This window comes from Somniosus microcephalus, chromosome 1 (assembly GCF_052327205.1).
Source record: "Somniosus microcephalus isolate GS21.2 chromosome 1, FLI_Smic_1.0, whole genome shotgun sequence".
Taxonomy (NCBI): domain Eukaryota; kingdom Metazoa; phylum Chordata; class Chondrichthyes; order Squaliformes; family Somniosidae; genus Somniosus; species Somniosus microcephalus.
This window is the reverse complement of record NC_140987.1, coordinates 61,855,383-61,869,225: the sequence shown is the minus strand read 5'-3', so window position 1 is coordinate 61,869,225 and position 13,843 is coordinate 61,855,383. Positions and strand designations below refer to the sequence as shown.

At 42.6% G+C, this 13,843-nt stretch overlaps 1 protein-coding gene across 6 annotated transcripts in view; it reads right to left on the bottom strand.

The window, feature by feature from the left end:
* Positions 1-13,843, bottom strand: part of ap3b1a (adaptor related protein complex 3 subunit beta 1a) — a 323,977-nt gene that overhangs the window by 40,872 nt on the left and 269,262 nt on the right. The window lies entirely within an intron of this gene.

Sequence of the window (13,843 nt, the reverse complement as noted above, 5' to 3'; positions counted from 1 at the left end):
CCCAGATGGCAGGAGGGCGAACAGACTGTGGCTGGGGTGGGTAGGGTCTTTGATGATGGTCCGTGACCTCCGTAAACAGCGTTTCTGGTATATGTGCTCTATGGTCGGTAGCCGGGAGCCGGTAATGCGTTGGGCAGTTTTGACTACCCGCTGCAGGGCGGGTAGTCAAACTTCTCTGCACCCTCTCCAGTACCTCTATATCCTTTATATAATATGGCGACCAGAACTGTACGCAGTACTCCAAGTGTGGTCTAACCAAGGTTCGATACAGGTTTAGCATAACTTCCCTACTTCTCAATTCTATCCCTCTAGAAAAAAACCCTAGTGCTTGGTTTGCTTTTTTTATGGCCTTGCTAACCTGTGTGTCACTGTAACTTTAGTGATGTGTATTTGTATTCCTAGATCCCTTTATTCCTCTACCCCACCTAGACTCACACCGTCCAAGTGATAAGTGACCTCCCTAGTCTTCCTAACAAAATGTAATACCTCACATTTATCGGTGTTGAACTTCATTTGCCAATTATATACCCATTCTGCAAGTTTATTGATGTCCTCCTGTAACTTGTTCCAGTCTTCCTCAGTATTGACTATCCCCCCAATTTGGTGTCATCCGCAAATTTAGAAAGTGTTTTTGATTCCAAAGTCTAAATCGTTAATACAATCATTATTATACTTTCTGTTTCTAGGGATTCCATTATTTTTCCTACCACCAATGTTAAGCTGACTGGTCCATAATTCCCTGCCATGGTGTGGAGATGCCGGTGTTGGACTGGGGTGGACAAATGTAAGAAGTCACACAACACCAGGTTATAGTCCAACAGTTTTATTTGAAATCACAAGCTTTCGAAGCGCTGCTGATGACACTTCACCTGACAAAGGAGCAGCGCTCCGAAAGCTTGTGATTTCAAATAAAACTGTTGGACTATAACCTGGTGTCGTGTGACTTCTTACATTCTTAAATATAGGTATTACGTTAGCTATCTGCCCGTCCTCTGGCACTATGCCTTTTTCTAATGAATTATTAAATATGTGTAGTAATGCCTCCGCTATCTCTTCCCTAGATTCTTTTAAAATGCATGGATGCAATCTCTGGGAGTGTTTGATGGGACAGGGTTTTATCCTCTGAGTTTGATTAGTTTTTTAAATATATTCCCCTTTTTAAAAACATTTTAAATACACTTCTCATTACTCATATCATCCAATGTCATGTCCAGCTGTTCTATCTCCCTGGTAAATACCAAAGCAAAATAATGATTTAATATTTCTGCCATCTCCCTATCGTTACCTGTGGTATTATCCTGCCCATCCCTTAATGGCCCTATTCCCATCCCAACATTCCTTTTTTTTTTAAATCGATGTGCCTGTAAAATATTTTACTATTTTGTTTTATGTTTCTTGATAATTTAATTTCATAGCTCCTCTTTGCCTTCCTAATTGCTTTCTTGACTTCTCTCCTAATCCCTTCGTATTCTCTCTCATCATACACTCCTCTGCTGTCTATGTACTTAATGTATGCTTCTTTCCTTACCCTCAGTTGTTTCCTTATGTCTTTATTCATCCATGGTGTTTAGTTTGTTCTTTCCTTTAAGCAGAATATATTATTCCTGCACTCTGTTGAACACAGTTTTAAATGTTTCCCATTGTCGTTCTACATCGTTGTTTGCCAATATTGTTGCCCATCTCATCTTCCCAAGTTCTATTCTCAGCCCCTCAAAATGAGCTTTTCTCCAATCTATTAACTTGGTTTTTGTCATTCTTACGTCCTTCTCTATTGTCATCTTAAAGCGTATTATATTATGGTCACTATTGCCTATATGTTCCCCTAATTTTACTTCTCTTATCTGGTCTGGCTCAGTCCACATAACTAGATCTAATAGCGAATCCTCCCTTGTTGGGCTTTTTACATATTGGGTTGGAAAGGAGTCCTGTAGACATTGTAGGAACTCCATTCCTTTATCCCCTTTACTTACCTCATCTGTCCAATTAATATCAGGGTAGTTGAAATCCCCCATGATTATTATTCTATGTTTTTAAAACCATAAGGTGGGATTGCTCCATATTGTTCTGATTTGCATACTGACTGGAAAAACACACTTGGTTAGGTTGAGATACATTAAGTAAAAGCCAATGGGATCCAAGGGAAAGTGGCAAGTTGGATCCAAAATTGGCTCAATTGCAGGAAGCAAAGGGTAATGGTCGATGGATGTTTTTTTGACTAGAAGGCGGTTTCCAGTAGGTTTTCGCAAGGCTCAGTAGATGATCACTTGCTTTTTGTGGTATATATCAATGATTCAGACTTCAATGTAGGAGGCACAAATAAGAAATTTCCAGATGATACAGAAATTGGCTGTGTGGTTGATAGTGAGGAAAAAAGCTGTAGACTGCAGGAAGGTATCAATGGACTGGCCAGGTGGGCATGAGTGGCAAATGGAATTCAGGATGATTATCTGCACAAACATTTTTGTGTCCTTCTGCGCATGCGCGCGGTCAGCCCTGCCCCTTTTTGCACATGCACACCCGATCCCCTTCTGCACATGTGCGCTGTAACCGAGGCCACACAGGCGCAGTACCTCTCAGTTGCGGCTGCAGTGCAGCATAGGCCATGCTTTCTTCAGCTCCGTGGGACAAGACCCATCACTGGAACTTGGGCAGTGGGGGCAGGAACTTGTCTGCGGGTGGGAGGAGGTCTTAACACCCGCAAGGGTGAGCCTTGTCTGTTCCAAGTGAGCTCTATTCTGTCTGGAGTAAGCAGTCAGAATGGCTCGAATTACACTTGCAAAGTAACTGATTACGAAGGCAGGGAGGATCTAATTACACATTCCAGAGAAACTGCTGGGTGTGTCTTGTCCTCTAAGGGGACCAATCAGCAATCAGGACTAGTCATCCAAGGGGACCAATCAGAGCTTTTGGTGTTACGAATAAACACGTCTAATGAAATTCAATCTGGAGAAGTGTGAAGTAATGCATTTGGGGAGGGCTAACAAGGCAAGGGAATACAGAATAAATGGTAGGATACAGAGAAATGTAATGTAGAGGAACAGAGACCTTGGAGTGCATGTCCACAGATCCCTGAAGGTAGCAGGACAGGTAGATAAGGTGGTTAAGAAGGCATACGGATTACTTTCCTTTATTAGCCAATACAGAGTATAAAAGAGCAGGGAGGTTATGCTAGAACTGTATAAAACACTAGTTAGGCCACAGCTAGAGTACTGCGTTCAGTTCTGGTCACCACATTACAGCAAAGATGTGATTGCACTAGAGAGGGTACAGAGGAGATTTACAAGGATGTTGCCAGGACTGGAGAATTTTAGCTATGAGGAAAGATTGGATGGGTTGGGATTGTTTTCTTTGGAACAGAGGAGGCAGAGGGGAGACTTAATTGAGGGGTATAAAATTATGAGGGGCCTAGAAAGGATCGGTTTCCCTTAGCAGAGAGGTCAATAACCATGGGGCATAGATTTAAAGTAATTGGTAGAAGGATTAGAGGGGAGTTGAGGAGATTTTTTTTTCCAGGAGGTCTGGAACTCAATGCCTGAAAGGGTGGTAGAGGCAGATTCCGCATCGCATTTAAAAAGTACTTGGATATGCGCTTGAACTGTCGTAACCTACAAGGCTACGGACCAAGAGCTGGAAAGTGGGATGAGGCTAGATAGCGCTTTTCCAGCTGGCACAGACATGATGGGCCGAATGCCCTCCTTCTGTGCCCTAAATTTCTATGATGAGTTGTGGACTTTTTGCAGTTCATCTTGAAATATCAAATTTTCAACGGCATATATTTAAAAAAAAAAAAAATCTCTCTTTCAGGCAATTTTATGCTCTCCCCATGTGAAGGCATAGGTTCGTTGCTTAGGTACAGTAGCATCCTCAATTGAAGTCATCTTCAAATACCTTGCCCAAGAAACTCTGATTCCTGTGTGATTCTATTGAGCGCCAGTAAGCGGAGGACGGGGGAAGGAAGAGAAGGACATCAAAGTCGAGCCCAATCTTATCCTCAATCAACACTTCTAGTAGGGGTCAATAGATAGTGATGAGCAGTGGGCACTGGGCAGATTTTCCCCTCCCTAATCAGCCAAATCAGGGCAGAGCAGGAATTGAAGCAGCGACCTTCCTTATCTTTATGGTTCAGCTACGCATTGAATAAACTCAACGATCCATTGGGGAGCCTCCCCGATGTTAATCCTGTCAGTAATTTTCAAAGGCTGAATATGGAAAGCTATTGCCGACCAATGTTTTATTTGCAACTCGAATTGTAATAAATACAAAAGTAGCTTCACAAAAGTAGGTTAACATTTTTATGCTAATATTACACACCAATTGCATTATAATATGGTGATTTCAGGCACAATTTCTTCCTAGCTTTCACCTGTTCCAAAAAAGCAGTCAGGCAAAGTGTTTGTCATGCAAAACCACACACAATGATTGACACCTCAGGCCAATTGATCTCGCTATAACCTCCATCTCCCCTGCCCCTGCTAGTATTGCTCTAAAGCTATTGATCGGAACACACAGCCGATCAGTTTCCATTTTCTGATTTCAGGCAGGCCAATTAAGGAGGTGAGTAATTGTGATTACACTGCTAAAAGATCAATCGAATTTGCTGAAAGATTCAATACTTCTTCGGAGGAACCAGAAGGCAAACATGATGAGCAGCGGTATTCAGAGATGAGCAACTACTTTAAAATAAAATTAACTTTTATTTCAACAGTCCTACCCATACAAGTGCCCTCCAAGTTTTAAATCAATATAAAAATAAGAGTGCGGTCAGATATCTCAGTTTTTCGATTAAAAAGCCTTGTGCTTTGTACACAAATATTTAAATATAGAATATTCAGCACAAAATTTGTTGTGGTAGTTATGTCAAAATTATCAAAAATGCACATTGATATATACTTTTAGCAACTTATTTTTTGAGACAGCATTCTTCTCATTGCAAACCAAACCAGACTTCAGTCACAGCTCTGCTTGATCATTCAGCTCACACAGTTTAAACCATTATAATAAAGACCTCTTTTTGATGTCTGTGGCAAAGCCATTTATGAGCACCTTAATCATAGACCAGCATTCTCTATCATTGATCTGGATTTTATCTTACAGAAAAGTAATAAACAATTACTAGGCAACACTTCAGAAACTCATAAATTTTTATTCATTCTGAATACCACAGACCATACTTGTCATAAAACACTGATTTGCATGAAACTCACAGTAGATGATACCAGTTGACCATATCAAAGATGTAACAAGAGTCAGCCCCCACTCCATACCCATCACACAGAAAAGCAAGAAAAGTTGTGCTATAATATTCAGGAACACATTTGGTAATCCCATCCTAGATGCAGTTAGTGAAACTACTCCAGTACAAATCAGATGCAGATGAGTCTGTGAAATCACTAAATTTGAAAAGCTTGGTGCCATATTCAGTTATATTGGAACAGAGAGATACTGTTGTAATAGGTTATTGATTTGCACCAATTTTTTTGAAAATAATGAACTTTATAGGATCAGAATCTCAATGACCTGAGAGAAAAATTAATGTTCCCAATATGGGAGAATTGAAATACAATTTTGCCTAATATTGTGTACATTTAAAATTTGGGAGTTCAGGCCGTTAACGCAGCTCATCAAAACAGGGTTGTTGCAGTTGAAAAAAATGTATGCATGCCTCATAATGCAGAGTAAATTTACCACTTGACGGGTTAGTATATATATACACTACAAAATATTTGTTCTAATTAGCGCTCTGAAGCATGCAGCAGTGTTATTGCACTCCCACTAAATGAGGAGATTAACACTTGATTTTATGTGATAGCCATAATTTTGAAAGAAGTGCAGTGCAATGATTTTTATTACTGCAGCAGAAGCACAATGTATTTCTTTCTTGCTCATATCTAGTCTCATCCACGTCCCCCAAAGTGTGATCCTTCCAAGAAGGACAACTCCAATCTGAACTCTTACTGTACAAAACTGTTCCATCAAACGCCAAATCCTAGGCGGTCTAGAAGCTTAGACAGTAATGTTTGGTAAAAACATGCACGCCATTTTCAAGTCATGCGACCGATTGATTTTAAACTTGCCCTCGACATTGCACCTATCCTCCATCAGATGTAATGTGTGACAACAGCTCCAGTTAATTAGTAGCAACATTGAAAATATTTCACTATATATCCACGTAATCTGCACTTCTGTAAGAAATGGCTCCGAACAGCAGTTTGAATGAAATCACTGCAATGTGTAGCGGGGACTGTTGTTAAAACTATTTAACTGTAGTGTAATTAGTGGGATTGATTAATTAATCGAGTTTAAATTAAATCAAAGGGTAAATCATGGCAGGACAGCCCGGCCCCGTGATCTGCTCCTCCTGCAATATGTGGGAACTCAGGGGCACTTCCCGTGTCCCTGACAACTACGTGTGCAGGAAGTGCACCCAGCTGCAGCAACTGACAGACCGCATTGCGGCGCTGAAACTGCGATTGGATGCATACTGGAGCATTCACGATGCTCAGGACATCGTGACTAGCACGTTTAGGGAGTTGGACACACCACAGGTAGAGGTTGGACAGGAAGAAAGGGAACGGGTGACCAACAGGCAGAGTACTAGGCGCAGGCAGGTAGTGCAGGGGTCCCCTGTGGCCATCCCCCTCTCCAACAGATACACCACTTTGAGTACTGTTGGGGGGGATGGCTTATCAGAGGAAGGCAGCAGCAGCCAACTTCCTGGCACCAGGGGTGGCTCTGCTGCACAGAATGGGAGCAAAAAGAGTGGTAGAGCTATAGTAATAGGGGATTCAATTGTAAGGGGAATAGATAGGCGTTTCTGCGGCCGCAAACGAGACTCCAGGATGGTGTGTTGCCTCCCTGGTGCAAGGGTCAAGGATGTCTCAGAGCGGCTGCAGAACATCTTGGAAGGGGAGGGTGAACAGCCAGTTGTCGTGGTGCATATAGGCACCAACGATGTAGGTAAAAAGCGGGATGAGGTCCTAAAAGCGGAATACAGGGAGTTCGGAAGTAAATTAAAAAACAGGACCTCAAAAGGTAGTAATCTCAAGATTGCTACCAGTGCCACGTGCTAGTCAGAGTAGAAATAGAAGGATACTTCAGATGAATACGTGGCTAGAGGAATGGTGCCAGGGGGGTGGAATTCAAGTTCCTGGGACATTGGAACTGGTTCTGGGGGAGGTGGGACCAGTTCAAACCGGACGGTCTGCACCTGGGCAGGGCTGGAACCGATGTCCTAGGGGGTTTGTTTGCTAGTGCTGTGGGGGAGGGTTTAAACTAAAATGGAAGGGGGTTGGGAACCTGAGCAGGGAGACAGAGGAAAGGGAAAAAAGGATAAAAGCAAAAGATAGGAAAGAGAAAAACAAAAGTGGCAGTCAGAGAAATCAACGGTTTAAATCAAACGTGGCCACAGTAAATAATAATTCTAATAGGTCTAAGAGCGTTAAAAAAACAAACCTGAAGGCTTTGTGTCTTAATGCGAGGAGCATTTGTAATAAGGTGGATGAATTGGCTGCGCAAATAGAGGTAAACGAATATGATTTGGTTGGGATTACGGAAAAGTGGCTCAAGGATGGCCAAGACTGGGAACTCAACATCCAGGGGTATTCGATATTCAGGAAAGATAGGCAAAAAGGAAAGGGAGGTGGGGTAGCATTACTGGTTAAAGAAGGGATTAACACAATTGTAATGAAGGATATTAGCTCTGATGATGTGGAATCTGTATGGGTAGAATTGAGAAATACTAAGGGGAAAAAAACATTAGCGGGAGTGGTATATAGACCTCCAAACAGTAAGGCGGAGGTTGGGGATGGCATTAAAAGGGAAATTAAAGAAGCGTGCAAGAAGGGCACAGCAGTCATCATGGGTGACTTTAATCTACATATAGATTGGGCTAACCAAATTGGTAACAATACTGTAGAGGAGGAATTCCTGGAGTGTTCACAGGATGGTTTCCTGGACCAATATGTCGAGGAACCAACCAAAGGTCAGGCCATCTTAGACTGGGTATTATGTAACGAGAAAAGATTAATTAGCAATCTTGTTGTACGAGGCCCCTTGGGTCGGAGCGATCATAATATGATCGAATTCTTCATTAAGATGGAGAATGAAGTAGTTGACTCGGAGACTAGGGTCCTGAATTTAAATAAAGGAAACTACGATGGTCTGAGGAGCGAGTTGGGTAGGATTGATTGGGGAATGGCACTCAAAGGGTTGACGGTGGATAGGCAATGGCAAACATTCAAAGACCGAATGGATGAACTACAGAAGTTGTTCATCCCAGTTTGACATATGAGGAGAGGTTGAGTAGATTGGGACTCTACTCATTGGGGTTCAGAAGAATGAAAGGCGATCTTATTGATACATATAAGGTTGTGAAGGGGTTGGATCGGGTGGATGCAGGGAGGATGTTCCCGATGATGGGTGAAACTAGAACTAGGGGGCATAGTCTTAGAATAAGGGGCTGCTCTTTCAAAACTGAGATGAGGAGGAACTACTTCACTCAGAGGGTGGTAGGTCCATGGAATATGCTGCCCCAAAAAGCTGTAGAAGCTGCATCATTACATAAATTTAAAACAGAAATAGACAGTTTCCTAGAAGTAAAGGGAATTAAGGGTTACGGGGAGTGGGCAGGAATTTGGACATGAGTCTAGGTTCGGATCGGACATGGCCCTGTGGGTAGCGGAGCGGGCCCAGGGGCCATGTAGCCTGATCCTGCTCCTATTTAGTGTGTCTAATTCTGTTAGTTTCAGGAGATGGTTCTGTGATAGTAGATTGGCGGTTAGGATCAGATCAGCCATGATCTTATTGAATGGCGGAGCAGGCTCGAGGGGCCAATTGGCCTACTCCTGCTCCTATTTCTTATGTTCTTATGTAAAAATAAAACAAAAAAGGTGACTCAACCGTGGGTAACAAGGGAAATCAGGGATAGCATAAGATCCAAGGAGAGGACATACAAATTGGCCAGAAAAAGCAATAATCCTGAGGATTGGGAGCAGTTCAGGATTCAACAAAGGAGGACAAAGGGATTAATTAAGAAAGGGAAAATAGAATGAGAGTAAGCTTGCAGGGAACATAAAAACTGACTGTAAAAGCTTTTATAGATATGTGAAGAGAAAAAGATTGGTGAAGTCAAGCGTAGGTCCCTTGCAGTCAGAATCGGGGGAATTTATAATGGGGAACAAAGAAATGGCTGACCAACTAAATACATATTTTGGTTCTGTCTTCACAGAGGAGGACACAAATAACCTCCCAGAAATACCGGGGAACATAGGGTCTGATGAAAGGGTGGAACTGAAAGAAATCAGTATTTGTAGGGAAATGGTGTTAGGAAAATTGATGGGACTGAAGGCTGATAAATCCCCAGGGCCTGATAATCTACATCCCAGGGTACTTAAGGAAGTGGCCCTAGAAATAGTAGATGCATTGCTGGTCATCTTCCAGAACTCGATAGACTCTGGAACAGTACCCATGGATTGGAGGGTAGCTAATGTTACCCCACTATTCAAAAAAGGTGGCAGAGAAAAAAAGCGGGGAATTATAGACCGGTAAGCCCGGCATCGGGAGTGGGGAAAATGCTAGAGTCCATTATAAAAGATGTAATAGCAGAGCACTTGGAAAGCAGTGACAGGATCGGACAAAGTCAACATGGATTTACAAAAGGTAAATCATGCTTGACTAATCTACTGGAATTTTTTGAGGATGTAACTGGTAAAATAGATAAGGGAGAACCAGTGGATGTGGTGTATTTGGACTTTCAGAAGGCTTTCGATAAGGTCCCGCATAAGAGATTAGCGTGCATGGGATTGGGGTAAGGTATTGACTTGGATAGAGAACTGGTTGGCGGACAGAAAGCAGAGAGTTGGAATAAACGGGCCGTTTTCCAAGTGGCAGGCAGTGACTAGTGGGGTACCGCAAGGATCGGTCCTAGGACCCCAGCTGTTCACAATATATATTAATGATCTGGACGAGGGAATTGGATGTAATATCTCCAAATTTGCAGATGACATAAAGCTGGGTGGGAGGGTAAGCTGTGAGGAGGATGTCATGAAACTCCAGTACGATTTGGACAGGTTAGGTGATTGGGCAGAAACATGGCAAATGCACTATAATGTGGATAAATGTGAGGTTATCCACTTTGGTGGCAAAAACAGGAAGGCACATTATTATTTGAATGGCAATAGATTGGGAGAAGGGGAAGTGCAAAGAGACCTGGGTGTTCTTGTGCACCAGTCGCTGAAGGTAAGCATGCAGGTGCAGCAGGCGGTTAAGGCGGCAAATGGTATGTTGGCCTTCGTAGCAAGAGGGTTCGAGTACAGGTACAAGGATGTCTTGCTACAGTTGTACAGGGCCTTGGTGAGACCGCACCTTGAGTATTGTGTGCAGTTTTGGTCGCCTTATCCGAGGATGGACGTTCTTGCCATGGAAGGAGTGCTTTGTGCATTGAGTGCTGTTGGAGTTTTGCTAAGTGGGAGAAAAATCATTTAAGTGTATTTTGTGAATTTTTAGTGTGTTAAGGAGTCAATTATTTGAAGTAAGTTTAATTTTTTAAGGGTTTTTTAAACTCTTGGGCAGTTTAAAACGGAAGTAGAATCCGGGTATAAAAGGAGAGGGGCTAGTGCGGTGCACGGAGTGCTTTGTGCATTGAGTGCTGTTGGAGTTTTGCTAAGTGGGAGAGTTTGGATAAGTGGGAGGTGAGGGTGTGTTTTTTGCTCTGTTTTGTTCCCCACTCCCAGGCTTAGACAACACTGCGGAGGCGGAGCAGCGAGACGAGTCAACCAAACAGGCCCCACAGACAGTATTCAAGGAGGAGGTTGGTGATCAGCTGGTTGGTTGGTTTTCTTCCTTTTCTTCTCTTTTATACCTTTTAGTTGGTAAGTCCTATTGAATAGTGGTGTGATATTATCATATATATCTGGGCAGGGTCTTCATAACTAATAACAAGAAATTTAATTAATTATATAGAATGGAGCAGGTGATGTGTTACTGTTGCGAGATGTGGGAGCCGGTGAACCCCATTGAGGCTCACGGTGATTACATCTGCGACAAGTGTTTGCTGCTAGAGGAACTCAAGTTCCATGTTATGGAGCTTGAGACCGAGCTTCAGACACTGCGACACATCAGGGAGGGGGAGAAGTTCCTGGACTCTATGTTTCAGGAGGTGGTCACACCTATGAAGTTAATTACTGCAGATGTAGTCCGTGGTCAGGGTCAGGACGGTGTGACTACGAGTGAGGAAGGTACAGGGATCCAGGATGTAGTGTTGAAGGAGACGCAGCCCTTGTTCTTGTCCAGCAGGATCGAGGTTCTTACTCCCTGTGAGGGCGGGAGCGGGGACTGCAGGGAGGATGAGCAACCTGGCCACAGCACCGTGGTACAGGGGGCTATTCAAGTGGAGGGAGTAAAAAGAAATGTTGTAGTGGTAGGGGATAGTATCATTAGGGGGATAGATAGGGTTCTCTGCAGTCAAGAGCGGGAGTCCCGAAGGCTGTGTTGCCTGCCTGGTGCCAGGGTTAAGGACATCTCTTCTGGGCTGGAAAGAAACTTGGAGTGGGAGGGGGAGGATCCAGTTGTCGTGGTCCATGTTGGTACAAACGACGTAGATAGGACAAGGAAGACGGTTCTGTTAAAGGAGTATGAGCAGCTAGGGGTCAAATTAAAAAACAGAACCTCAAGGGTAATAATCTCTGGGTTATTACCTGAGCCACGAGCGAATTTGGCGAGGATAAATAAAATTAAAGAGTTAAATGCGTGGCTCAAAGACTGGTGTGGGAGAAATGGGTTTTGCTTCTTGGGACACTGGCACCAGTACTGGGACAGGAGGGAGCTGTTCTGTTGGGACGGACTCCACTTGACCAGTGCTGGGACTAGAGTCCTGGCGAATCATATAACTAGGGCTGTAGAGAGGGCTTTAAACTAATTAGTGGGGGGGAGGTTTCTAGAGAGCAAATAATAGAAATGACAACAGAGAAGGTCATAGACTTAGGTAGCAGTGGGGGAATTAAAAAACAGAATGTGTCAGGAAGGGACAGAGTGTATGGAGTAAAAAGTAAAGTACTAAAAAGGGAAAAAACAGGAACTAAGTGTTACAAAACATCTGAAAGTTCTTTATCTGAATGCACGTCGCATTTGTAACAAAATGAATGAGTTAACGGCACAAATAATGACATATGGGTATGATCTTGTGGCCATTACAGAAACATGGCTGCAGGGTGACCATGACTGGGAATTAAACATACCAGGTTATTTAACAATCAGGAAGGACAGGCAGGAAGGGAGAGGAGGTGGGGTGGCTATGTTAATAAAAGGAAGGAATCACTATAATACAGAGAAATGATATTGGGTCGAAGGAGCAGGATAGTGAAACAGTTTGGGTGGAGATAAGGAATAATAAGGGGAAAAAAACACTCGTGGGTGTAGTCTATAGGCCTCCGAACAGTTGCAACTCTGTTGGACGGAGTATTAATCAGGAAATAGTTGAGGCTTGTAATAAGGGAACAGCTATAATTATGGGGGATTTTAATTATCATATTAACTGGACAAATCAAATTGGGCAGAGCAGCCTTGAGGATGAGTTCATTGAGTGTATTAGGGATGGGTTTCTTGAGCAGTATGTAACTGAACCGACCAGGGGGCAAGCAACCTTAGATTTGGTCCTGTGTAATGAGACAGGATTAATTAAAAATGTCCTAGTAAAGGATCCCCTTGGAATGAGTGACCATAACATGGTTGAGTTCCATATTCAATTAGAGGCTGAGAAGGTTGGATCTCAAACAAGCGTGCTGAGCTTGAATAAAGGAGACTATGAAGGTATGAGAGCGGAATTAATTAGAGTGGACTGGGAAAATAGATTAAAGGGTAAGACGGTACATGATCAGTGGTGTACATTCAAGGAGTTATTTTACAACTTCCAAAACAATATATTCCACTGAGGAAAAAAGGGTGTAAAAGAAAAGATAGCCATCCGTGGCTAAGTAAAGTAATTAAGGATAGTATCTGACTAAAAACAAGGGCATATAAAAGGTAGCCAAATCTAGTGGGAGGATGGAAGATTGGGAAGTCTTTAAAAGACAGCAAAAAATAACTAAAAGATTGATTAAGAAAGGGAAGATAGATTATGAAAGTAAATTAGCAAAAAATATAAAAACAGACAGTAAAAGTTTCTATAGTTATATAAAAAGAAAAAGGGTGGCTAAAGTAAATGTTGGTCCCTTAGAGGATGAGACCGGGAAATTAATGGTGGGAAACATGGAGATGGCAAAAACACTGAACAATTATTTTGTATCAGTCTTTACAGTAGAGGACACTAAGAATATCCCAACACTGGACAAACATGGGGCTCTAGGGGGGGGAGGAACTAAATACGATTAAAATCACTAAGGAAGTGGTACTTGGTAAAATAATGGGACTCAAGGCGGATAAATCCCCTGGACCTGATGGCTTGCATTCTAGGGTCTTGAGGGAAGTAGCGGTAGGGATTGTGGATGCATTGGTAATAATTTTCCAAAACTCACTGGACTCAGCAAAGGTCCCGGCAGATTGGAAAACTGCTAATGTAACACCCTTATTTAAAAAGGGTAGTAGGCAGAAGGCTGGAAACTATAGACCTGTTAGCCTAACATCTGTGGTTGGTAAAATGTTAGAGTCCATTATTAAGGAGACAGTAACGGGACATTTGGATAAACATAATTTAATAGGACAAACTCAGCATGGTTTCATGAAGGGGAAGTCATGTTTGACAAATTTGCTTGAGTTCTTTGAGGAAGTAACACACAGGGTGGATAAAGGGGAACCAGTGGATGTAGTGTATTTAGACTTCGAAAAGGCATTTGACAAGGTGCCACACAAA